At 38.4% G+C, this 24,356-nt stretch overlaps 1 protein-coding gene and 1 pseudogene across 4 annotated transcripts in view; one reads left to right on the forward strand and one right to left on the reverse strand.

The window, feature by feature from the left end:
• Window positions 1-24,356, forward strand: part of ACBD6 (acyl-CoA binding domain containing 6) — a 216,185-nt gene that overhangs the window by 161,947 nt on the left and 29,882 nt on the right. The window lies entirely within an intron of this gene.
• On the reverse strand, window positions 19,841-20,631 carry LOC112828653 (lactoylglutathione lyase-like; annotated as a pseudogene).

The raw sequence follows: 24,356 nt of genomic DNA on the forward strand, positions 1-24,356 counted from the left end.
CAAAGCCTAAAGGACAGCATATCTATTTATAACATGGTTTACTGGATATTTTAAGCCCACTGTTGAGACCTACTGCTCAGAAAAAGATTCCTTTCAAAATATTACTGCTCATTGACAATGCACCTGGTCACCCAAGAACTCTTGATGGAGATGTACAAGATTAATGTTGTTGTCATCTTCTGGTAACACAACATCCATTCTGCAGCCCATGGATCAAGGAGTAATTTCAACTTTCAAGTCTTATTATTTAAGAAATACATTTCATAAGGCTGTAGCTGCCATAGATAGTGATTCCTCTGATGGATGTGAGCAAAGTAAGTTGAAAACCTTCTGGAAAAGATTCACCATTCTAGATGCCATTGAGAACATTCATAATTCATGGGAAGAGGTCCATATATGAATATTAACAGGAGTTTGGAAGAAGTGATTCCCACTCTCATGGATGACTTTGAGGGGTTCAAGACCTCAGTGAAGGAAGTAACTGAAGACATGGTGGAAATAGCAAGAGAACTAGAATTAGAAGTGGAGCCTGAAGATGTGACTGAATTGCTGTAATCTCATGGTCAAACTTAGACAGATGAGGAGTTGTTTCTTATGGATGAGCAAAGAGCATGGTTTCTTGAGATGGAATCTACTTCTGATGAAGATGTGAAGATTGTTGAAATGACAAGCAAGTATTTAGAATATTACATAAATTTAGTTGATAAAGCAATGGCAGGGTTGGAGAGGATTGACTCCCAATTTTGAGGGAAGTTCTGTGGGTTAAACACCATCAAAGAGCATCTCATGCTACAGAGAAATCATTCATGAAAGGAAGAGTCAATCAGTGTGGCCGACTTCATTGTTGTCTTATTTTAAGCAATTACCAGAGTCACCACAACCTGCAGCAACCACCACCCTGATCAGTCAGCAGACATCAACATCAAGGCAAGACCCTCCACCAGCAAAAAAGATTACAACTCACTGAGGGCTCAGATGATGGTTAGCATTCTTTAGCAGTCAAGTATTTTTTAATTAAGGTATGTACATTCCTTTTTTTAGACAATGCAATTGCACACTTAATAGACTACAGTGTAAACATAACTTTTATGTGCACTGAGACACTAAATTCATTTTACTCACTTTACTGCAATATTCACTTTATTGCTGTGGTCTGGAATTGAACCTTCAATGTCTCCAAGGATATGTGTATTTGAAAAAAACAAACCTGAAGTCAATTACTAAAAATTAGAGTGCAGCTTATTCCCAAGCATCTTAAAGTATTTCCCTGTGTAGCAAAAGACAGCAAGGCCACTGGAGTTTCATTCCACTTGTATTTGTATAGACATTTCAGAACTAAGTCAAATTTGAGAGAAAGCTTAAATTCATAAAAATGGCTCTTCAAAATAAAAAGTAAAAAAGAATAAAGTAAACAGAGAGAAAGGAATAAAAAGTTAGGTGTGCCCTACAAATTTAACACATCCTCAGAATTTTGGGGCTTTGTGGGTTTTTAAATATCTATTACCAGGAAAAAATTTGTTTAGCAAAATATACATAGCATAAAATAACCATTTTAGCCATTTTTAGTAAACAGTTCAGTAGCATTAAGTTTATTCAAGTTGTTGTGCCTTCATCACCACCATCCATCTCCAGAAATTTTTCCTCTTCCCCAGCTGAAATTCTGTACCCATTAAACATCAACTCCCCATACTCTCCTCCCCCCAGCCCCTGGCAGACCATTACTCTACTTTCTGTCTTATATGAATCTGACTACTATTGATACCTCATGGAAATGGAATTATACCATATCTGTCCTTCTGTGCTGGTTCATTTCATTTAGCATAATGTCTTCAAGGTTAATCTATGATATAGCATGTGTCAGAATTTCATTTTGTTTTAAGGCTGAATAGTATTCCATTGAACGTATAGATCACATTTTGTTTATCCAGTCATCTGTTGATGGGCATTTAGGTTGTTTTTGCTTTTGGGCTATTGTGAATAATGCTGCTATGAACATTGGTGTACAAATAACCAATTTAAGCACTTGCTTTCATTTCTTTGGGGCATATACCCAGAAGTGGCATAGCTGGATCAAATGGTAATTCTGTTTAATTTTATGAGGAATTGCCATACTGTTTTCTACAGCAGCTGCACCAATTTTATTCCCACCAGCAGGGCACAGGGTTTCCAATTTCTCTACATCCTTGCCAACACTTGTTATTTTCTGTTTTTGACAATAGCCGTCTTAATGGGTATGAAGTGATATCTCATTGCATTGTCAGGAAATTTTAATACTTGGCAGATAACTGACAGAATACCTAGATTAAAGGAATGCCTGACAAATAATGTAAGCCATAGAATGATACAGAGATGAGAATAGATATCTACAAGTCATCTATATTAAATGTCATGGAATTGTTTATCATGATTAAGAAAGTAATTATTAGAAATTTAGCACACAGACTACCATAGGAATAAAATCAGCAATACAAACATAAGAAAACTGCTGAGATTATTAAGCTTAACTCAGATATTTTTATTAAATACTTACTCCATGGCCTGATGCTACAAAACATTAGAGAACACAAAAGGTATAAGCCATGGTCCCAGCCCTCAGGTTGCTTACTGGTGAGACAATAAAAGCTCATTAAATAACAAGAACAGTGATAATCCAGAATATAATGAAGTGCCATAATGAGAGAGACTCTGAAAGTACTTTTTGGAGAGGTAATAGGGGAGAAAGGGGAGATTGGTAAGAGCCACAGTAGTCAGAGACCTCTGCAAGAGGGAGCTGTGGCCTGTCATGAACTGTAAATGCTAGGTGATATTTGATGGCCACAGAGGTGGGGACAGAGAGAGGTAGCAGAAATCTAGATCTGTGTTTGTAATGAAGAATAATTGGATAAAGTGGAGTCAGACCATGGATTAGGGAATTTGTGTGTGTGTATTTAAAAGGAGTGACAACAGGGTTTTTTTAGAATGATTAATCTAGTGACAGTGTACTGTGACTAGGGAGAAAGGCAATTAGGAGGGCCACCAGTGAAGATGCCACTGTATTAATTCAGATATGAATTGATTTGTGTCTGGGTAACAACAGCAGAAGATATGAATAAATTTCCCAGATATCCAAAGGAAAACTTGAACCTAGGGTCCCTTGACAGATTGGGTTAAGGAGTGCTGGGAAGAAACATTAACACTGGGTGTCACTGAAGAGGGTTAAAACATCTTTAGCGGCACTGTTATTATCGTATAGCCTGGTTGATCGTATCAGACTTACACATTTGTTGGGGAAAGGGAATGGGGAGTGCAGAGAATGCAAGTAGAAAAATATGTGATAATGATTTTATGATAGCTAAAAGACTTGACTTCAAAAGTAAAAATCGGCTTTTTCAGAGGCAAAGCTGAAGACAATCTGAAATATTTTTTTAAGATTTATTTATTTATTTGGGGGGGAAGAGCAGAGGGAGAGAGATAGACAGTGGAAAGCCGACTCCATGCTGAGTGCAGAGCTGGAGGCGGGGCTCAGTCTCACGACCCTGAGATCATGACCTGCACCGAAACTAAGTGTCAGATGCTGAAACGACTGAGCCACCCAGGCGCCCCAACAATTTGAAGTATTAATAAAACTTTGTGAGGGATAAAAGGGGGAGCTAAAAAGAATAAAATGTGGTTTTATTTCAGGGGAAAATGAGGTGAAAGAGAGGCCCACTAATAAATGAGAGGGTATGAACCCAAAAAAGCCTCATCATTAACTGAAGAATTAAACCCCTTTTTTTTTTTTGTATTTTTTTTTAATTTTTTTATTGTTATGTTAATCACCATATATTACATCATTAGTTTTTGATGCAGTGTTCCATGATTCATTGTTTGTTCATGACACCCAGTGCACCATGCAAAACGTGCCCTCCTCAATACCCATCACCAGGCTAACCCATCCCCCCACCCCCCTACCCTCTAGAACCCTCAGTTTTTCAGAGTCCATCATCTCTCATGGTTCGTCTCCCCCTCTGACATACTCCCCTTTTCTTCCTCTCCTGTTATCTTCTTCTTTTCCTTTTTTCTTAAAATATGTTGCGTTATTTGTTTCAGAAGTACAGATCTGTGATTCAACGAATTAAACCCCTTTTTAAAAAGCTGACTTCACATAAGAAATGAATTAGCTAAAATTAGATAAAAAGTATAAAATAATTTGTTAAGTAGCATTGCTCTAGCAATGTCCTAAAGCAAATAAAAAACTCAAGAAACATTGTGCCTTTTGACCTATAAATGATATTTAAAAAACAGCCTTCTTAATAAACGTAATTTTCAAGTATATTTTTGATTCCTAATATATTTTGTTCCATTAACTTGAGAGTCAAAAAAAAAAGGAAAAGAAAAATTACAAGAGCAAAAAGAAAGCATATTTGGATTTTATTTGTTGATATATTGTCCAATAAGTCTGTCATAAGTTTTTAGTAAAAGCAATGGAATAAATGTAGAAAGTAAATGTTTTGAAGGCTATAGACTACAGAGCTGACAAGAAATAAGCAATATTTATATATCAAAATATATATACTATTTAGAAATTAATAGCTTTTGGACTGAAGTTTTTAATTAATGGAAAGGGTAAGAATATGTCACAGTTTCTCCCTTCATTCTATCCCATGTGGCTTTATTCAGGCACTTCAGTGTTCATGCTGAAACCTACCAGTCTTGGTCTCAGTTTGTGAAACCTCTCAGCCACAAACATCTCGGATCATGCTTCCTTTTAAGACTTCAAGTTCTGAAATTTCCCTAGATCATTCATTCTTAACATTCCCCATTTCTCCCTGCACTTCCTGCCTTAACATGCCTCCCAGCTCAACCTGAAGCCCTGCAGTAATCATTTCAGTTCATCTCATGGACCAAGAGGGTGGGAGGGTGGTACCAGGACTAAAACTGGATCTTTTTTTTTTTTTTAAGATTTTATTTATTTATTTGACAGAGAGAGACATAGCGAGAGAGGGAACACAAGCAGGGGAAGTGGGAGAGGGAGAAGCAGGCTTCCCACCGAGCAAGGAGCCCGATGTGGGGCTCGATCCCAGGATCCTTGGGATCATGACCTGAGCTGAAGGCAGATGCTAAACAACTGAGCCACCCAGGCGCCCCCTAAAACTGGATCTTGAGCACACAGTTGGAGCTCCTTCAGTTTCCCTGTGTGGTCCTATTTGCTACAGAAAGACACCATTCTTTCTTCCAGAGATAGCTACTCCCTCACTATCATCAAGGTTTTATTTTTATTTTATTTTATTTTTTTAATATATTTTTTAAGATTTTATTTATTTATTTGAGAGAGAGAGAATGAGAGATAGAGAGCACAAGAGGGAAGAGGGTCAGAGGGAGAAACAGACTCCCCGCTGAGCAGGGAGCCCGATGTGGGACTCGATCCCGGGACTCCACAATCATGACCTGAGCTGAAGGCAGTTGCTTAACCAACTGAGCCACCCAGGCACCCAAGGTTTTATTTTTAATTTACCCTCCCCCCCCGACACACAAATTGAAAGGTAACTAAGCCTTAGCCATATTAATATCTCTTATCTCTTTCCTTCATTAGTTGTTTGTGCATTTATTCATTCATCAAATGTTTACTGTCTGCCTATAATATTACCAGGCAGGAAATTTTTGTACTCTAATAGAAAGTACCTCTTTATTTGGGCGCCTGGGAGGCTCAGTCGTTAAGCATCTGCCTTCGGTTCAGGTCATGATCCCAGGGTCCTGGGATCGAGCCCCACATTGAGCTCCCTGCTCGGCGGGAAGCCTGCTTCTCCCTCTCTCACTCCCCCTGCTTGTGTTCCCTCTCTCACTGTGTCTCTCTCTGTCAAATAAATAAATAAAATATTTTTTTAAAAAAAGTACCTCTTTATTCACATACAGTATTTAAAAAGGCAAATGTCTAAGAAAGAGGCAGTCTTTAGGTTACTAATCAGACCATCTAGAAATGCCTAGATTTTCCCTATACTAGGCCTCCTACTCAGTCAGCTTTCTAAGCTTGAAACTTCTTGGGATAAGGAACGCAGGGACTGTTAAAGCAGTTGTTCAGGGGCACCTGGGTGGCTCAGTGGTTGAGCGTCTGCCTTCAGCTCAGGTCATGATCTCAGGGTCCTGGGATCGAGCCCCGAGTCAGCTCCCTGTTCAGCAGGGAGTCTGCTTCTCTCTCTGTCCTTAACCCCTGCTCATACTCACTCTCTTTCAAATAAATAAATTTTAAAAATCTTAAAAAAAAAAAAAAGCAGTTGTTTTATGTTTGGAAACATCTTTCTATTAGAAAATTAAGTATCTGACTCCCTGGAATTTTCTCATATTCTTCCAAGTTCTGCGGTATAGCCATGTAGAAGCAAACTTAATTCCTCTGTTTTCAGACATTTTCTCTTTCATGCCTAACATAACATAATTTAAAATTACTGTATCATCCAACTGAAACCTTTCTCAAGCTCTTTATATATGCCCTTCACAATATTTTTCACCCAGATTCCATACTACTAACACTGTAGGAATCATCCAACCCAAACAGAATAGCGCTGTATGTTATTTATTTTATTTTTATTTATTTGTTTTTTGCTGTATAACATATTACCACAAATTCAGTAGCCTGAACCAGTACATGTTTATTATCTCACGGGCTCCAGGGGTCAGGAGTTGGGGCATGGTTTATTTGGGTCTTCTGCTCAGGGTCCCTCAAGGCTGTATTCAGAGTGCCAGCCATGATGTATTTTCATCTGGAACTTGGTGTTGTCTTCCAGATTCATTCAGATTATGGCCAGAATTCAGTTCCTTGTGGTTGTAGGACTGAGGCCCTCCCTCAGCTGGAGGCCATCCCTCTCCATAGGCAGTTTACAACCTGGTCAGTGTGGATGTTTGTTTTAAGCCACGCCCTTTCCAGGCCATTTCTGCCCTCCATTACGGAAGTAGTCTTCCCTCATATTCACAGGTCCTAGTCATGCCCAAGGGGAAGGGATTATACAAGAGCATGGGTCATTGGGGATCATGCCAAAATTCCACCTGCCACGGGTACTATCACTTTCCTCATTTTAACATTGTCCAACTATACATTTTTTAATTATTATTATGTTAATCACCATACATTCCATCATTAGTTTTTGATGTAGTGTTCCATGATTCATTGTTTGCATATAACACCCAGTGCTCCATTCAATACACGCCCTCTTTAATACCCATCACCAGGCTAACCCATCCCCCCACCCACTTCCCCTCTAGAACCCTCAGTTTGTTTCTCAGAGTCTGTAGTCTCTCTTGGTTTGTCTCCCCCTCCGATTTCCCCCTCTTCATTCTTCCCTTCCTGCTATCTTTTTTTTTTTTTTTAACATATAATGTATTATTTGTTTCAGAGGTACAGATCTGTGATTCAACAGTCTTGCACAATTCACAGCGCTCACCGTAGCACATACCCTCCCCAATGTCTATCACCCAGCCACCCCATCCCTCCCACCCCCGACCACTCCAGCAACCCTCAGTTTGTTCCTGAGATTAAGAATTCCTCATATCAGTGAGGTCATATGATACATGTCTTTCTCTGATTGACTTATTTCACTCAGCATAATACCCTCCAGTTCCATCCATGTCGTTGCAAATGGCAAGATTTCATTCCTTTTGATGGCTGCATAATATTCCATTGTATGTATATACCACCTCTTCTTTATCCATTCATCTGTCGATGGACATCTTGGCTCTTTCCATAGTTTGGCTGTTGTGGACATTGCTGCTATAAGCATCGGGGTGCACGTACCCCTTCGGATCCCTATATTTGTATCTTTGGGGTAAATACCCAGTAGTGCAATTGCTGGGTCGTATGGTAGCTCTATTTTCAACTTTTTGAGGAAGCTCCGTACTGTTATCCAGAGTGGCTGCACCAGCTTGCATTCCCACCAACAGTGTAGGAGGGTTCCCCTTTCTCCGCATCCCCGCCAACATCTGTCGTTTCCTGACTTGTTAATTTTTGCCACCTCGAATGGATTTCTAAAACGTTAGCTTCAGAATTCTAAATTTCCAGCAAATATTGCTGGTTTTCAGGGAGCTGCTACAGGCCAGACTTTGCTATATTGTAAAATAATGTAACTTTGAAAAATTCAAGGCATTTTGTTTTTCCATTATAATGATAGTACCTGCTCATAGAATATATAGAAAAATAAAACAAAAACACTTCATAGACATATATCTACTATTTACAATGTAGATTTTTTAAAAATATGTTTTCAGTATACCATATTTTCTTGTTTCACATATTTGAGATCTTACTGTAAAAATGTTTTTTATTCTTCCATTTTACACTGATAATATTGTGATGATTTTCTAAGTTGTAAATACTTTATGACCATCATTTTAAATTGCTGAATAACAATATGCTCAACAAATGTATTATTAACTTTTCCTATATTTGGGGGCATTAAATTATTAAACTGTTCCCACTTTCTTGCTATTCTAGATAATACTAGAATAAACTCTTTTTTTCACAAAGCTTTTAAACTATTTGAAGTATTTTTTAAGATAGATTCTAGAAATGCTAAACCAGAGGCAATGAACATTTTCTGAGTGTCACACTTATTTATGCTCTTACCAACAACAAATAAAGTGCCTGTTTCATAGCACCTTGTGTGGAAAGGGAACTGTTCTGTGGACTTAGCAGTCTATTAAAATTTTCATTGTGAAAGTAGCGAGTAAGTATGAACAGAAATAATCATTTCTGGGATTTCTCTGTTATATGTCTGATTATTTACCATACAAGGGGTTTAGAATAGAGCGGATTGAGGTATATTGAGTTTTTACTGTATAGTATTAAAGAAACAGTAATGCAGTAAGCAAAACACCTTTCAGAAAAAGCAGCTTGGCTCTGATATCTTATGTACCTTATGTATGCTAGATCAGCTTAGAAAGTTAATTTTTTAAAATAAGCTACAGCTTCGCAAAATATGCAGACTTGAAAAAGTACAGCAATCAACTGAGGAGAAGTAAAGATGAGTGTGTAGTGCTGAGGCGGAAGATGGCTCACTCTCTGAATGTGATATACAGTATGGTTAATAGGAATCCCACGAGCATGCTGTATGTGAGGCTGTAACCTCGGTTACCTATTGTCTTTAACCCGCGAAAGGAAAAAAATGTAACCACTCTTCTCCTTACTTGTATTTATTTGTGTTGATTCCCCTTTTTCCTTTTCAGTATATTTGAGAAAACATGGATTTTGATGTCAGAAGAGCCTGGGGACCTTGGGCAAGTTATATATCATCTCTCTGAGCCTTATTTTACTGAGCTTGGAAATGGGAATAACAACGTGTATGTAATACGGTTGTTGTGAGGGACTGAAAGAAATGTTTGTAAAGCTTTCAGCGTACAATAGGTATTGTATTGTTTGTTCCTTTTTCTTTCCTTTCTCTACTAACCCACAACTGTCTAGCACACATAACTATCTAGCACCCTTTGGAAAGTTAAACGTTTTAGATTAGTATTGATTTCAAAAAGCTGGACAGTTACATTCTGCTTTTTTTTTTTTTAACTGGTTTTCTAGAAAATCTTTTTTCGAACGTATTCTGTACTTCATTGCCTCCTTAAATCGTTGTACTATACCATGGGTATTTATAGATAGTGTGAAACATAGGGCTAAAAAGGTTCTCTTTCTCTCTTGAGATTGCTAAAATCTACTGGTTGGCACGCAGCCCAGCCCACTTTATGGCTGGCTGTTCTCTGTGGTCTAGAATGTCTGCAACTTGCCACCTCTGTCACAGCTTCTCATTTCTCCTCATCGCTACTCCTGCTGCCCCCATTCTTTCTCCTAATTACCATTAGGCTCTGAGGGCCCTCTTACCATTTCTCTTCTCTACTCCTTGTTCTCCTTCACTTTTCACTTTCCAGGTCTCTTACTCTTCGTGTTGCATCTCATAGTTTGTGGGCAAATTGGCCTTTCATTGCTTTTTCAAACTAGGTAGAAGAATCCTTCTGTCCAGGGAGCCAGCTGGTCACAACATGTTTAATGTGGCCCTTACTGGCGTTTTTCCTCCATACTGTGGGCCCTATTCCAGGTACTTGAGAATGCTAAAAAGCAAGTCCTTAGATTAGTGAGGTATAACTATATTTGGTTTTCTTGCAAGTCATTTATTTTTCTTTAGTCTTATTTAACTTTAATTTTATGCAGTTTTGTGCTAGATACGAGGGATGATGGTAATAGGGGTCTCATAAGTTAAAGTATGCCATGGTCCTTACCTTCGAAAGAGCAGGGGAACACATATTCACAAATAATACAAGGTAAAGGGGGGATGAGAGAGACAGTTTTAGTTAAGGATTAGGAAGGCCCAGGGTTCTAGCAAAAATTCTAACGAAGAGTGGCTGCCTTGGAGGCCAGCCTCAGAGTGGTGGGTGATAGTTTCAAGTCCCTTCAAGAGTCAGAACAGAGGGGCGCCTGGGTGGCTCAGTCGTTAAGCGGCTGCCTTCGGCTCAGGTCATGATCCCAGAGTACTGGGATCACGCCCTGCATCGGGCTCCCTGCTCCGCGAGAAGCCTGCTTTTCCCTCTCCCACTCCCCCTGTTTGTGTTCCCTCTCTCTCGCTGTGTCTCTCTCTGTCAAATAAATAAATAAAATCTTTAAAAAAAAAAAAAAAGAGTCAGAACAGAGAAACAGTCCAGATGGAGGGGAGCTTTCATGATTCTCTCCCACTTTAAAAGTAATGGTAGAGAATCACTTAATGGGAACATGGGCACATTTTTCCTTTTCTTATTTGAGAGTCTGGGTCTTTAGATTTCTTGTATCATTTTGCCATTCATTTGTATTCCTTATGAATTTTTATTATTGATTTGGAAACAGAAAGGACGTGGGGTATAGTGGAGGGGTTGCACATTTCTATGCTTTTGTAGTCTGGGTTTTACAAAAAAAGCATGGCTGAATTTTTCTGTACTCTAACTTTACTAAGTGAGTTTGTTTATTTTAATTCAACTGAGTATTTTTCTTTTACCCTAATGTATAATGCCTTACAAAGATTTCAGATGTATAACCAATTTTAATTTATTGGAATTGTTTTTGCTACTGTTTATAACAACTACATATTTATTAAATTTGAACATTTCTTTTAAGCTAAAACAGAAAGGAAAGGCATAAATAACCATGACAAACAACCCTTTTCTGGTGTGGCCATTTGAAATGAAACAACCAAAAAATTTAATCAACTTAAATTTTAAAAAATTAGCTGATACAAGTTGTAAACCAGATGAGTAAAAGCTTTCACTTACTCATTCTTGACATTCAATTCCATTTATTCTTTGTAATATATTTTAAAACAGAATGTTTATAAAGACTAAGGTTTGGTTTCCTATATCCTTTTTGAAGTTACCAAGAAAAAAATGTTTGGAGTCATATTCTTGCTATACAAATTCCACTTAAACACACAAAGAGGAATAGTAGAGGTAAAGATTTTATAAATATAAGATAATGTGTTTTATTAAAGCATCATAATCATAGTAGAGTATTATAGTAGTTGATTTAAAATAATTATTAACTATGACTAAAAACTGAATAGCCTTTATATTAGTCATTCATTACCATCGAGTTCATTGATTGAACATTTCTTAAGTGCTTCTAATGTACTAGGCATACAAAAGATGAATAAAAGAAGAATTTTCATTTGGGTCCCTAAAGACTGTTATTTGATTAGCAAGTAATTTAAAATAATCGTCTTTGTTTTCAGCCAGAAACCTATTCTATAGACATATCAAGGTACTTAGACATACAAACAACTCAGAATTGAGGAAAACTCTTGATGTCTTTTTAAAGCCTATTCCTTTCTCTAGTACTCTTGGAAGACAGGAAAGGTAATAGAATTAGAAGACAAGCTGGTTGTCCTCCTGTCTTTCTATTCCCAACTTGCCAATCAGTTCTGTGATTGGAGTCATGGTTCTTATGTTCATGTCCCTGCTTTAATTGATTTCTGGGTGGACATGCTCTATGTCAAAAGATCAAAAATCTCAACATTTTACATTAAACACTGGAACACTTCAGCCCACAGCATGTGAACTCAAAAGCCCCGAATTAGACATGGTGATCTGAGGAACATAGCAAACCAGAAATAGATGGGAGATAACCCTACCATGCTTGTAATTGTGAAGAGCCATTTACAAGTAGCTATGATTTTAATTGTTTTGATCAGGTTTTTTTTTTTTTAAGATTTTATTTATTTATTTGAGAGAGACAGAGAGCCTGAGCAGGGCAGGAGGCAGAGGGAGAAGCAAGCTCTTGGTGAGCAGGGAGCCCGACGCGGGGCTCAAATCTCAGAACCCCGAGATCATGACCCCAGCCAAAGGCAGACACTTAACTGACTGAGCCTCCCAGGCGCCCCTGGTTTGATCAGTTTTTATAAGAGCTAAGTAATAATTATCACTGAAAAATGTTTGTAAACATAGACAGTATTCAGGTTCAGAGAAAATACAAATGAATAGTAACATTTTCTGGACTCTGAGAAACAAACTGAGGGTTCTAGAGGGGAGGGGGCTAGGGGTATGGGTTAGCCTGGTGATGGGTATTAAAGAGGGCACGTTCTGCATGGAGCACTGGGTGTTATATGCAAACAATGAATCATGGAATGCTACATCAAAAACTAATGGTGTAATGTATGGTGATTAACATAACATAATAAAAAGTTAATAGATATAAGACATTTTGTAAAGATGCAAATAAGTATAAAGAAAAAGATTTTAGTCATCTTTAATTTCAACCTTGAGATAACCCCTTATCACTTTTGATGTTTTCTTATCTTTTTTCCTATAGGTAGATAACACATTTTAAAAATAAACATGGGATCATCCTGTCCATAGTAGTTTTTTTTTTTTTTAAAGATTTTATTTATTTGACAGAGAGAGACACAGCGAGAGAGGGAACACAAGCAGGGGGAGTGGGAGAGGGAGAAGCAGGCTTCCCGCCAAGCAGGGAGCCTGATGCGGGGCTCGATTCCAGGACCCTGGGACCATGACCTGAGCCGAAGGCAGATGCTTAACGACTGAGCCACCCAGGCGCCCCTCATCCTGTCCATAGTTTTTAACCTACTTTATTTATCATGAATATCTTCTCTTACCCATAGATAGTCTTTAACATAATTGCTGATGTCTGCCTAGTATCCTGTCATGCAGGTATATCATACTGTACCCATGCCACTGGTAAGATGCTTGGGTTATTCTCTTTTGCAATATATTAGCAAGAATGCAAACTCCATGAGCACAGAGACTAGAACTAGTTTATGTATCATTGTGGCCCTCATATGGAGGCTTTCAGAAAATAGGTGTTTAATTCTCATACCCTTCCTTGTCTGTACCTGTGCAGCTAAACATGCCAGGAGAAAAATACACAACTGTGCTCACTTTAGTTATGACCATTAATCTCAAGTGCTGCCCAGCATTCACACTACATGTCCTTACTTCATTAACTCTTCCATTCTGTTAGATAACTCTCATTAACTTTTCTCTCCTTAAAATCCAAACATCTCCTTCCTCATCCTCACTTTCTGCTGATGACCTTTCTTCCCATTTAACTGAGGAAACATGCATCATTTAAAAAAAAAAAAAACTTCCACAAGTTCTCACTGTCATATCTACCCACCTCCCTGCATCTGTGCTTATGTAGACCTCCTTCCGTCCTATGAGCATGTATGAACTTACAGACCTCCATCCCTCCTGTGAGTATGTATGAACTATCTGTGCTCCAAAAGCCAGGCCCTCTCTTAGGTACGATCCCATCCTACTCAAGGATCTTACTCCACATGTCCTTTTTTGCACTATCAGTCTTCCCTCTTTTCTGTATAAATTCCATGAGCGTGTTACAGATATGCTACTATCTCTGCCCCATTTAAGTGTCCAAGTACCACCCCATTTCATTCTTTATGGCAAAATTCCATGAAAGAGTTGTTTATGCTCTTAACTCCTCCTTTCACATTATCTCTTGGACCCACTTGAAGTAGATGTTCACTTCCACCCTTCTTCCAGTTCTTATCAGGAAAACCCACTAACTTCCACTTTGTTAAATCCAATGATCACTTTTCAGTTCTTACCATACCTGACCTATCAGCAGCATTTGGCACAATTGATCACTCCTTCTCAAAATACGTTATATTCTCTTATGTTTCAGGACATTACACTCATCTGCTTTTCTTACTACCTTACTGGCCTTCTCAGTTCCTTTGGCTCATTCCTCTCAGTAGTTCCTTTTCAGTTCCTTTGGTTGCCTCTTTTCCTCTCTTGTTTTGGGAGGCCCTAGAGCTCAAACTTTGTATCTCTTTTTCTCTCTGTACCCAATTCTTTGGTGATCTTATCCAGTCTCTGGGCTTTAAGTATGTGCTCACAACTCTCAAACTTACATGTCCAGCCCATACCTCTCTCCTTCAGATGTATCTCTAACTGCCTACATGACATCTCTCTTAGATGTCTGATAGACATCCCACACTTAATGTGTCCAAAACCAGACTCCTGATCTTACCCATGAAACCTCCTTTGCCCCAAGTCTTTCCCATCTTAGTTAATGGCAATTACGTCCTTGTTGCTCAGGCCAAATTCTTGGTGAAATTCTTACCTTCTCTCTTCTTGCATTAACACCCAATCTGTCAGCAAATCCTATCCCTTCTGTCTTCATAATATGACCAGAATCTGACCACTTCTCACCTTGCCTTCTGCTAACATTTTGGCCCAAGTCCCCCTCGTTTCTTACCCAGATGGTTCAAATAAGCTTCCTGTCTGGTCTTCCCACTTCCCTTCAGTCTATTCTCAACCTAGCAGCCAGGGTAATCCTCTTAGCTCATAAGTGAAGTCAAGTTACTCCTCTGCTTAAAACCCTCCAGTGACCTCTTACTGAATTCACAATAAAAGCTAGAATCCTTAAAATGGCCTACAAGGCCCTGTGCCATCTGGCCCTCTGTTACCTCTCACACCTCATTTACTGTTACTGATCTAACTTGCTCCCTCTGCTGCTGTCACACATTAGCCCCGTTTTAGTTCCTGAAACATGCCAGCACAGGACCATTTCAGGGCCTTTGTACTTGCTCATCTTGCTCCCTCTATTGCTTCCCCCCCAGATATTGATACAGCTTGTTCTTTCACCATTTTCACGTTTTTCACCACCACCCCCCATAATTTTTCCAGTAAGGCCTGTGTTTTCCAGTAAGACCTTATTTTAAATTGAAATCCATTCTACCCTGCCTTCAGCATCCCCTATCTTTTCCTGCTTTATTTTTCTCTACATCCTGTATTATCATCTAACATATTGTGTATTTTCCTTCCTTAGTTTATTTTCTCTATCCCCTCTTCCAAAACTAGGATGGAGATTTTTGTCTGTTTTTATTTCCTGCATTTAGAACAGTGCCTGGCACTTAATAGGTTCTCAGTAAATATCTGTTAATGAATGAATGTAAGCAGCATCATCCTTGGCAACATCCATAAATATTTGTACAGATCCATGATTGATTTATTCATTCACTCAGTAAAGTGTTTGCGTCCTTACTGTGTGCCAGATTCTGTCCTAGGTACTAGGACATAAGTCAGAAAGTCAGACAGGGGTCCTATCCCTATAGAGCTCATAATCCAGGGAAGAGACAGATAAATGTGTTTTTAAACTATAAATTGTAATAAGTGCTATGAAAGAAACAACCAGGGAATTGAACTGAAGAATTACACCAGTAGTGAAGGAAGACTTTCTCTACGTGGATGAAAGAGAGGCTGGGACTTGAAGGATGAGGAAGGATCCAGCCACGTGGAGAGCGGGAAGAACGGCATTTATGAGGTCAGATTAGAAAGTTAGGCAGGACTAAATTATGCAGGGTTTCCTAGGCCCAGGGGTTCTCAGAGTAGGGAATGGGAACCCCTGGGAGCCCTGACCTTTTCAAAACTATATTCATAACAACGGTAAGACAGTATTTGACCTTTTTTACAGTCACTCACTCATGAGCATGCAGTGGCATTTTCCAGAGGCCCCGTGACATGGTATCATTGTAGACTGAATGCTGAATGAGATATGAATGTCCAGTTATTTTCTATTTAGCCAGGCATTAAGGAGACTTGCAAAAATGTAAAACACTCTCACTCTTCTCACTATGTTTTCTTCTTTTTCAGAAAATATATTTTCACTTAAAAAATTAAGTTACTTCTGGGGCACCCAGGTGGCTCAGTCAGTTAAGCGTCCAACTCCCAATTTCAGCCCAGGCCATGATCTCAGGGTCTTGAGAGTCTCTCTCTCCCTCTGCACCTCCCCCCACCTGCTCGTATTCTCTCTCTAAAAATTAAAAATAAATAAAATAAAAATAAAAAATTTAGTTACTTCTAGTAAAAGGTAATGATTTTTAAATTTCTCAGTGTTAATTTCTAATATGGTAAATATTGACAGATTTAAACCACATAAACCAAAAAGTCTTTAAAGTCCTCAGTAATTTTGAAGGCTTACTATACAAGGGCCTTGAGACCAGAAAATTTTTTTTAAATTTTTTTATTGTTATGTTAATCACCATACATTACATCATTAGTTCTTGATGTAGTGTTCCATGATTCATTGTTTGTGCATAACACCCAGTGCTCCACGCAGAACGTGCCCTCTTTAATACCCATCACCAGGCTAACCCATCCCCCCACCCCCACCTCCCCTCTAGAACCCTCAGTTTGTTTTTCAGAGTCCATCGTTGAGACCAGAAAGTTTAAGAAATAGGTCATGGTAACCGAGTTTTTTACTTTATTCTAAGAGCAATAGAAAACTACTGAAGGATATTAAACCAAGGTGGTGATGAGAGCTAATTTAACTTTTGAAAAGGTCACTCTCTCTGCTGTGTGAGGAATAGACCGCAGTGGGTCAGCAGTGGGAGGAGGCAGGAGCACAAATCTGAAGGCACTGCATTAGTCCCAGTAAAAAGTGATGGAGGCCTGGACTGAAGTGGAGCATTGGTGTGCTAGAATTGCCATAACAAAGTGCTACAAACTAGGTGGCTTAAAAAAATAGGAATTTATTGTTAGTAGGGCCATTCTTCTTCTGCAGCCTATAGGGGAGAATCCTTCCTTGCCTCTTCAAGCTTCTAGTGTTTGCCAGCAATCCTTGGCATTCCTTGGTGTATAGATGCATAACTCCAGCCTTTTTTTGAATAAGAGCACAGTCTGGGGCACTGGGAACTGGGACTTTAACATATGATGGGGGGTGGGTAGGCCATGGGGATGAAGAGAAATGAAGATGTGTATTTTGGAAGTAGAACCAGAAGGAGTTGCTGATTGATTAGATATATAAAGATAAGGAAAAGAGAAGGCAAGGATGGACCTCACATTTCTGGCTTGAGAAGCTAGATAAACAGTAGACCCAAACGACATGTCGTTTATTAACATGAACACTTGTGGATGGGACCATGTTTCTCGGGATAAATTTCCAGAAGTAGAGTTGCCAGGCCCCCATTTTCTTAAGTATGCTCATGCATTTGTTCTTTCAGATATGCTTTAGCATTACTAGTATTGTTTTAGCATTATTTAGTATTATCCTGTCAGATGCTCCTGATTTAAACACCAGATATAGTAAAATTGTAGCCCAATCCACCTAGGTATTCAAAGAATTTAGGCAAAAAGAAAATAAAAATAGGAAGGGAGAACACATGCCCTGAAAGAAGTTCTCATGGTCGAAGTGACATAGTAAGAGTTGACCAAGTCCTTTGAGATCCAAAAAGTATTTCAAATTAAACTTCTCGAAGGGAACTCTGGCTATATTTAGTACCATATGGTGATGTTTACTACAGTTTCCCCTGCTGGATGAAAAGCTGGCCTCAGGTAAAAATGTCTAAGTTCCCTAAGGAACCTGATGAGGTGAAAGATGTCACGTTCTATTGCTAGGCAACATCACATATAAAAATGACCTTCTGACTGGTAAATTACATCTGGGCTGGGAGGAACTGCAAAGGAGTGATAAATATTTGATGGGGACACTGCACTTTGGACTGTCCTGAGTTTCATGTAATTGGTGTATCCATTGTGGGACCCTAGAAGCTGTTGTTACAAGATACAGTGCCTCCTATAAAACAGCAGGGCTTCTAAGTCTGGTTAGACTCCACATCCACTTGTATGGATTTCTTCTCGTCTCACCTGAGCTGCATCTCCTAGAGAAAAGATAACTCCTGGATGGCTAGGCAAGCTGTCACATGAATTACTGCGAGGCCTCCAGCTGACAACTGCCCTGCTGGCAAGTTCTGAATGGTTTCTGTCTGCAGTCCTGAATAAACTGATGCCAAGTGTGCTCAGCGGTAGCTTTAGGAGTCTGAATCTTAGGTGGACCTAAGAGGACCATCTTGTGGACGCGGCAGATACATTATCCATTCCCTAGTTTCAGCCACTCACTCACACTGTGCCTCTCTTACTCCAGTCCCTCTCTCTAGCACTTTCCCTAACATTCTGAAGTTAGTGCAGTCATCTCAGCTTCAGTTCCGAAAACAGACATGTTCTCGAGAACATTTGCATAGATGTGAGTCCTCACGTTTGCCTTAAGAGGGATGAGTAATCGGTACACTCTGCCTTTGATTGCTCTCCTCTCAGTCATTTTCTTGTCACATTCCACGATTTTGTGGAGGATTAGACAAGTGTCCAAAGACAGAAAGAAAGCAAGTGAAACAGTGACATCCGACTTCTTCAGAGGCTCGTTAACCCATCATCCTCAGGTCTCTAGGAAGTGACTTTCAAGCCCCACACGTGGGGGCGCCTTCTGGTGACAGTGCTGGCAATGGGTGCCAAGTGTTCAGGGGCTCCAAGTTGGTCCCCTTCTCAGCCAGAGCTTTCTGTTTGCCTCAATTACTTGCCGCTCCAGATTCCCTGCGAACAAACTTTCCAGAGTGTAAAAAATACACCTACAGTGAAAATCACTGACCAAGAGAATGAAGCCCAGCACTCAAGGTAAAATAAAGAGATCTGTGACAAAGCTTACTACAGATCATGTTGTAAGACCATCCCAGTCCATCACTCAGACTGTTTCGTAATTTTAGACACCACTTGAAGAACTTACTGATCTGATTACCAGCCCTCAGCAGAAGTAGACAATGTTAAGAGTTTAGGCACGTTGTCAGTAATAAAGAATATTTGATGATCTTGTGACAAGAAAAAGCTGTAAAAAAAAAAAAACTAAAGTAAAGTAAAAATCAACGAAAAGCAAACGTAGTCTGGGGTCATTTAATGGAAGACAAATAACTTTCTATATCTTCATGTCCTATGAAGGCATCATTTATATTATAGCATGTATAATAAATGATGTTTTTTCACTAATTTGAAAAGATAGTGTGCACCCCTTTGTTTACTGCAGCATTATTTACAATAGCTGTGATAGGGAAACAACTTAAGTGTCCATCGATACATACATAGATAAAGAAGATGTGGTATATATGTGTAGTGGAATATTATTCACCCATGAGAAAGAAGGAAATCCTGCCAAATGCAACAACAGGGATGGACCTAGAGGACATTACACTACGTGAAATAAGTCAGACAGAGAAAGATAAATACCATATGATTTCACTCATGTGTGGAATCTAAAAACACAAGTAAAGAAATAAAACAAACAGATGTATAGATACAGAGAACAAGCTGATGGTTGCCAGAGGGGAGAGAGGTTGGGGAGAATGAGTGAACTAGGTAAAGGGGATTAAGAGGTACAGACTTCTGGTTTTATTTTTTAATTTTTTTTTTTTTGAGAATGATGATTCAAAGGCAGACTTGTAGGGAAATCATATTTAGGAGAAAGAAGGCAGATGCAGCCTCTGAAGGGAACTGTTCTAATTATTACCTTAAAAAGTAAAGTTTTTTAACTAAATTCAAGGACATAAGACAAAGCACTACTTTAAAATCACAATGACTGAACAGTTAGGTGAAAAACATAGCTGAAATAGGAAAGGGGAATGGACTTCAGAATAATCTTAAATTGGGACAGTGATTCTTCAGTCCTAGATGTTTCTGTTATCTGAATGTCCTGAATCATACCATTTCCTTTTTTACCTCCCACAAGGTCTTCACTGAAGTCGCAAAGCAGTATTCTCACAGAACTAAATAATAGTTGTCATTTTGTTAGGATTCAGAATTTCAATCCAGTAGCCATCGGGATCTTGGATAAATGCCAGGCCTTTCGTTTTACCATCGTCAGGTTTCTTCACAAATTTGACTCCCAGCTCTTCAGATCTTTTACAAGCACCATGTACATCAGGAACAGCGATTCCAATGTGACCAAATCCTCGAGGGTCTGAGTTGCCACTGTGGTAACTCTGGGTCTCATCATCTTCCATGCCCCAATTGTGTGTCAGTTCAAGGGTAGCTTTCTGGGGAATACCCATGCTACTTTTTCATCTTTATCTTTTGGGATGTCATTTTTTTCCTCATAAGCCAAGAAATACAGTGAGAATTTCATAGTGGGAAAATCTAATTTTTGGAGTAGCGTCATTCCAAGAACTCTAGTATAAAAATCCAATGACTTCTTAGGATCCTTAATTCGTAGCATGGTCTGCTGCAACAGAAAATCCTTAGTGCTGGGATCCAGGTCGGAGCAGCAACCGAGGGCAGCCTCGTCGGTGAGGCCGCTGGATGCGGGCTGTGGTTCTGCCATGGCCGCACTGTTGTTTCACAGACTGCAGTACGGAGAACACCGCAACCACCCACACTCCTCCTGGCCTGGGTCCAGACTTCTGGTTTTAAAATAAATAAGTCACAGGGATGAAAATTGCAGCATGAAGAATAGTCAATTATATTGTAATAGCATTGTGTGGTGACTGTACTTCATTTGTGATAAACATTCATAATGTATATAAATATCGAATCACTATTCTGTACACCTGAAACTCATATTATGTATTGACTATGCTTAAGTTTCTTAAAAAACAGGATGTTTTTGTTTACTCGTATTCCCAGATGTTTACTTGCTGCCAGACATCAAGGGCCATCATCCATTTATAATGATAACTCTGATTCAAGAGAAGGTTAACTTACTTCCATGTTCTCCGTGCAAAGTGATAAGGAGAAGTAAGATATTTTAGAAGGTTTATAGGGGTGGTGTTTTTATTTTTATTTATTTTATTTTTTTTAAATTCAATTAACTAACATATATTATTGGTTTCAGAGGTACAGGTCTGTGATTCATCAGTCTTACATAACACCCAGTGCTCATTGCATCACATGTCCTCCCCAGTGCCCATAACCCAGTTACCCCATCCCCCTACCCCCTCCCCTACAGCAGCCCTCAGTTTGTTTCCTATGGTTAAAAGTCTCTCATGGTTTTTCTCCCTCTCTGATTTCATCTTGTTTTATTTTTTCCTCTCTTCTAGGGGTGGTGGTTTTAATGTTTGTATGCTCAAAGGGTAATATTCCAATTATTTGAAAAACCTCCTGACAGGTTTTACACTCTGTAAAGATACCAGTTACATGAAGTATTATTGTACCTACTTTTTTCCCCCCAAGGAAGAAAAGAGTATGCCTATAACCTTCAAGTGAAGGTTTAATTCATGTATCTAGAAAAATTCTTAGAAAAATAATCATAAAATACATTTTCAAAATTCTAAATTGTGAGCTTACTTTTAATCATATTCTGTTACAGAGTCACAGATCTCATAAGGAGAGGCAGTACATTCCAGGCTTAGAAATAATATAAAAATTACCCCAAATTAAATTACTAATTCATAATTTTTATCACTACTTCTAATTTTTCACAGTTAATTTTCTTGTGTGCCTCCCTTATCATGCATTCACTTATGAAATAAAATTCATATTTTAAATATCAAATTACTGGGTAAGAACAAAATCTCTCATTAGCCACGTGGGAAAATCCATCCCCTCTATGTAGCTCTGTTATTATGATTTTAATGGTTCGTGCTGCCTTACTACAGTATCTTTAGAACTAATATTGGTAGAGATGATAGATTGAGTCTGAATTGAATTAGAGTATCAATATCACTATGGTCACAAAAATAGAAATCCAGTAATACTCAGAATTTTCTGCTCACAGAGAACATCTAGGAAGCATGTTATTTCTGTGCCTGTAAATTTACATCTTTTTTTTATTGCATTCCCTATGCTGTACTTTTCATCTCCATGATGTATTTTTTTTATAACTGGAAGTTTATACCCCTTAATCTTCCTTATCTATTTCACATGTTCCCCACCCATCTCCCTTCTGACAACCATCAGTTCTCTGTATTTAAGAGTCTGGTTTTTTGTTTGTTTCTTTGCTTGCTTGTTTGTTTTGTTTTTTAGATTCCACATATAAGTGAAATCATATTGTATCTGTCTTTCTTTGATTTATTTCACTTAGCATAATACCCTCTAGGTCCATCCATGTTGTCACAAATGGCAAGATCTCATTCTTTGTATGGCTGAGTAATATTCCCTAGTATGTATGTATGCATGTATGTATGTATGTATATACTGTATCTTCTTTATTCATTCATCTGTCAGTGGACACATGAGTTGCTTCCCTATCTTGGCTTCTATAAATAATGTTGCAAAAACACCGGGGTGCATATATCTTTTCAAACTAGTGTTTTCATTTTCTTTGGGTAAATACCTAGTAGTGGTATTACTGGATCATATGGTATTTCTATTTTTAATTTTTTGAGGAACCTCCATATTGTTTTCCACAGTGGCCACACCAATTTACATTCCCACCAACAGTGCATGAGGGTTCCTTTTTCTCCACATCTTTGTCAACACTTGTTATTTCTTGTCTTTTTTATGCTAGCCATTCTGACAGGTGTAAGGTGATATCTTATGGTGGGGTTTAAAAATTTTTTTAAATTTATTTTTATTTTTTGTTTTATATTTTTTAGAGAGAGAGAGAGAGAGATTATGAGCAGGGGCAGAGGGAGAGGGAGAAAAGCAGACTCTGTGCTGAGTGCAGAACCCGATATGGGGCTTGATCTCACAACCCTGAGATCATGACCTGAGCCAGAATCAAGAGTTGGACATTTAACCTACTGAGCCACCCAGACACCCATTATTGTGGTTTTTGATTTGCATTTTCCTGATGATCAGTGATGTTGAGCATCTTTTTCATGTGTCTGTTGGCCATCTGTATGTCTTTTCCAAAGGTCCTCTGTTCATTTTAATTGGATTATTTGTTTTCAGGGGATTGAGTTGTATAAGTTCTTTAAAAAAAAAAAAAACTATTTTATTTTCCAACATTTTCCAACAAAGGGTTGGGGGTTTTTTGTTTTTGAGTACAGTTGACACACAATGTTACATTAGTTTCAGGTGTACAAGATAGTGATTCAACTTCTCTATATGTTATTCTATGCTTACCACAAGTGTAGCTGCCATCTGTCTGTCACCTACAATGATATAACAATGTCATTGACTATATTCCCTATACTGTACCTTTTATTCCTGTCGTATTCATTCCATAAATCTTTTGTTTTTCAGATATCAATCCCTTGTTGGATATATCATTTGCAAATATCTTCTCCTATTCAGTAGGTTGCCACTTTATTTTGTAGATGGTTTCCTTTCCTGTGTAGAAGCTTTTTATTTTGATGTAGTCCCAGTAGTTTGTTTTTGCCTTTGTTTCCCTTGCCTCAGGAGACCTATCTAGAGAAATATTGCTAAGGCTGATGTCAGAGAAATTACTGCCTGTGTTTTCCTCTGGGAGTTTTATGCTTTCAGGTCTCACATTTAGTTGTTTAGCCCATTTTGTTTATTTTTATTTATGGTGTAAGAAAGTGGTCCAGTTTCATTCGTTTGCATGTAGCTGTCCAGTTTTCCCAGCACCATTTATCAAAGACTATTGTATATTCTTGCCTTCTTTGTCATAGATTAATTGACCATATAAGCATGAGTTTATGTCTGGGCTCTCTATTCTGTTCCTCTGATCTATGTGTCTGTTTTTGTGCCAGTCCCATACTGTTTTGGTTACTATAGCTTTGTAGTATATCTTGAAATCTGGGATTATGACTTCAGCTTTGTTCTTCTTTCTCAAGATTGCTTTGGCTCTTCAGGCTTTTTTGTAGTTCCATACAAATTTTAGGATTATTTGTTCTCATTCTTTAAAAAAAAAATGCTGTTAGTATTTTGATAAGGATTGCATTGAATCTGTAGATTGCTTTGAGTAGTATAGACATTTTAACAATATTGGTTCTTCCAGTCCATGAACATGGAATATCTTTTGATTTGTTTGTGTTGTCCTCAATTTCTTTCATCAGTGTTTTATGGTTTTCAGAGTATAGATCTTTCACCTCCTTGGTTAAGTTTATTCCTAGGTATTTTATCCTTTTGGTACAATTATTAATGGGATTGCTTTCTTAATTTCTCTTTGTGCTGCTTTATTATTAGTGTATAGAAATGCAACAGATTTATGTATATTAATTTTGTATCCTGCAATTTTACTGAATTCATTTATCAGTTCTAATAGT

Source organism: Callorhinus ursinus, unplaced genomic scaffold (assembly GCF_003265705.2).
Source record: "Callorhinus ursinus isolate GAN/ISIS: 27379988/994484 unplaced genomic scaffold, GSC_fseal_2.0 scaffold13, whole genome shotgun sequence".
Taxonomy (NCBI): domain Eukaryota; kingdom Metazoa; phylum Chordata; class Mammalia; order Carnivora; family Otariidae; genus Callorhinus; species Callorhinus ursinus.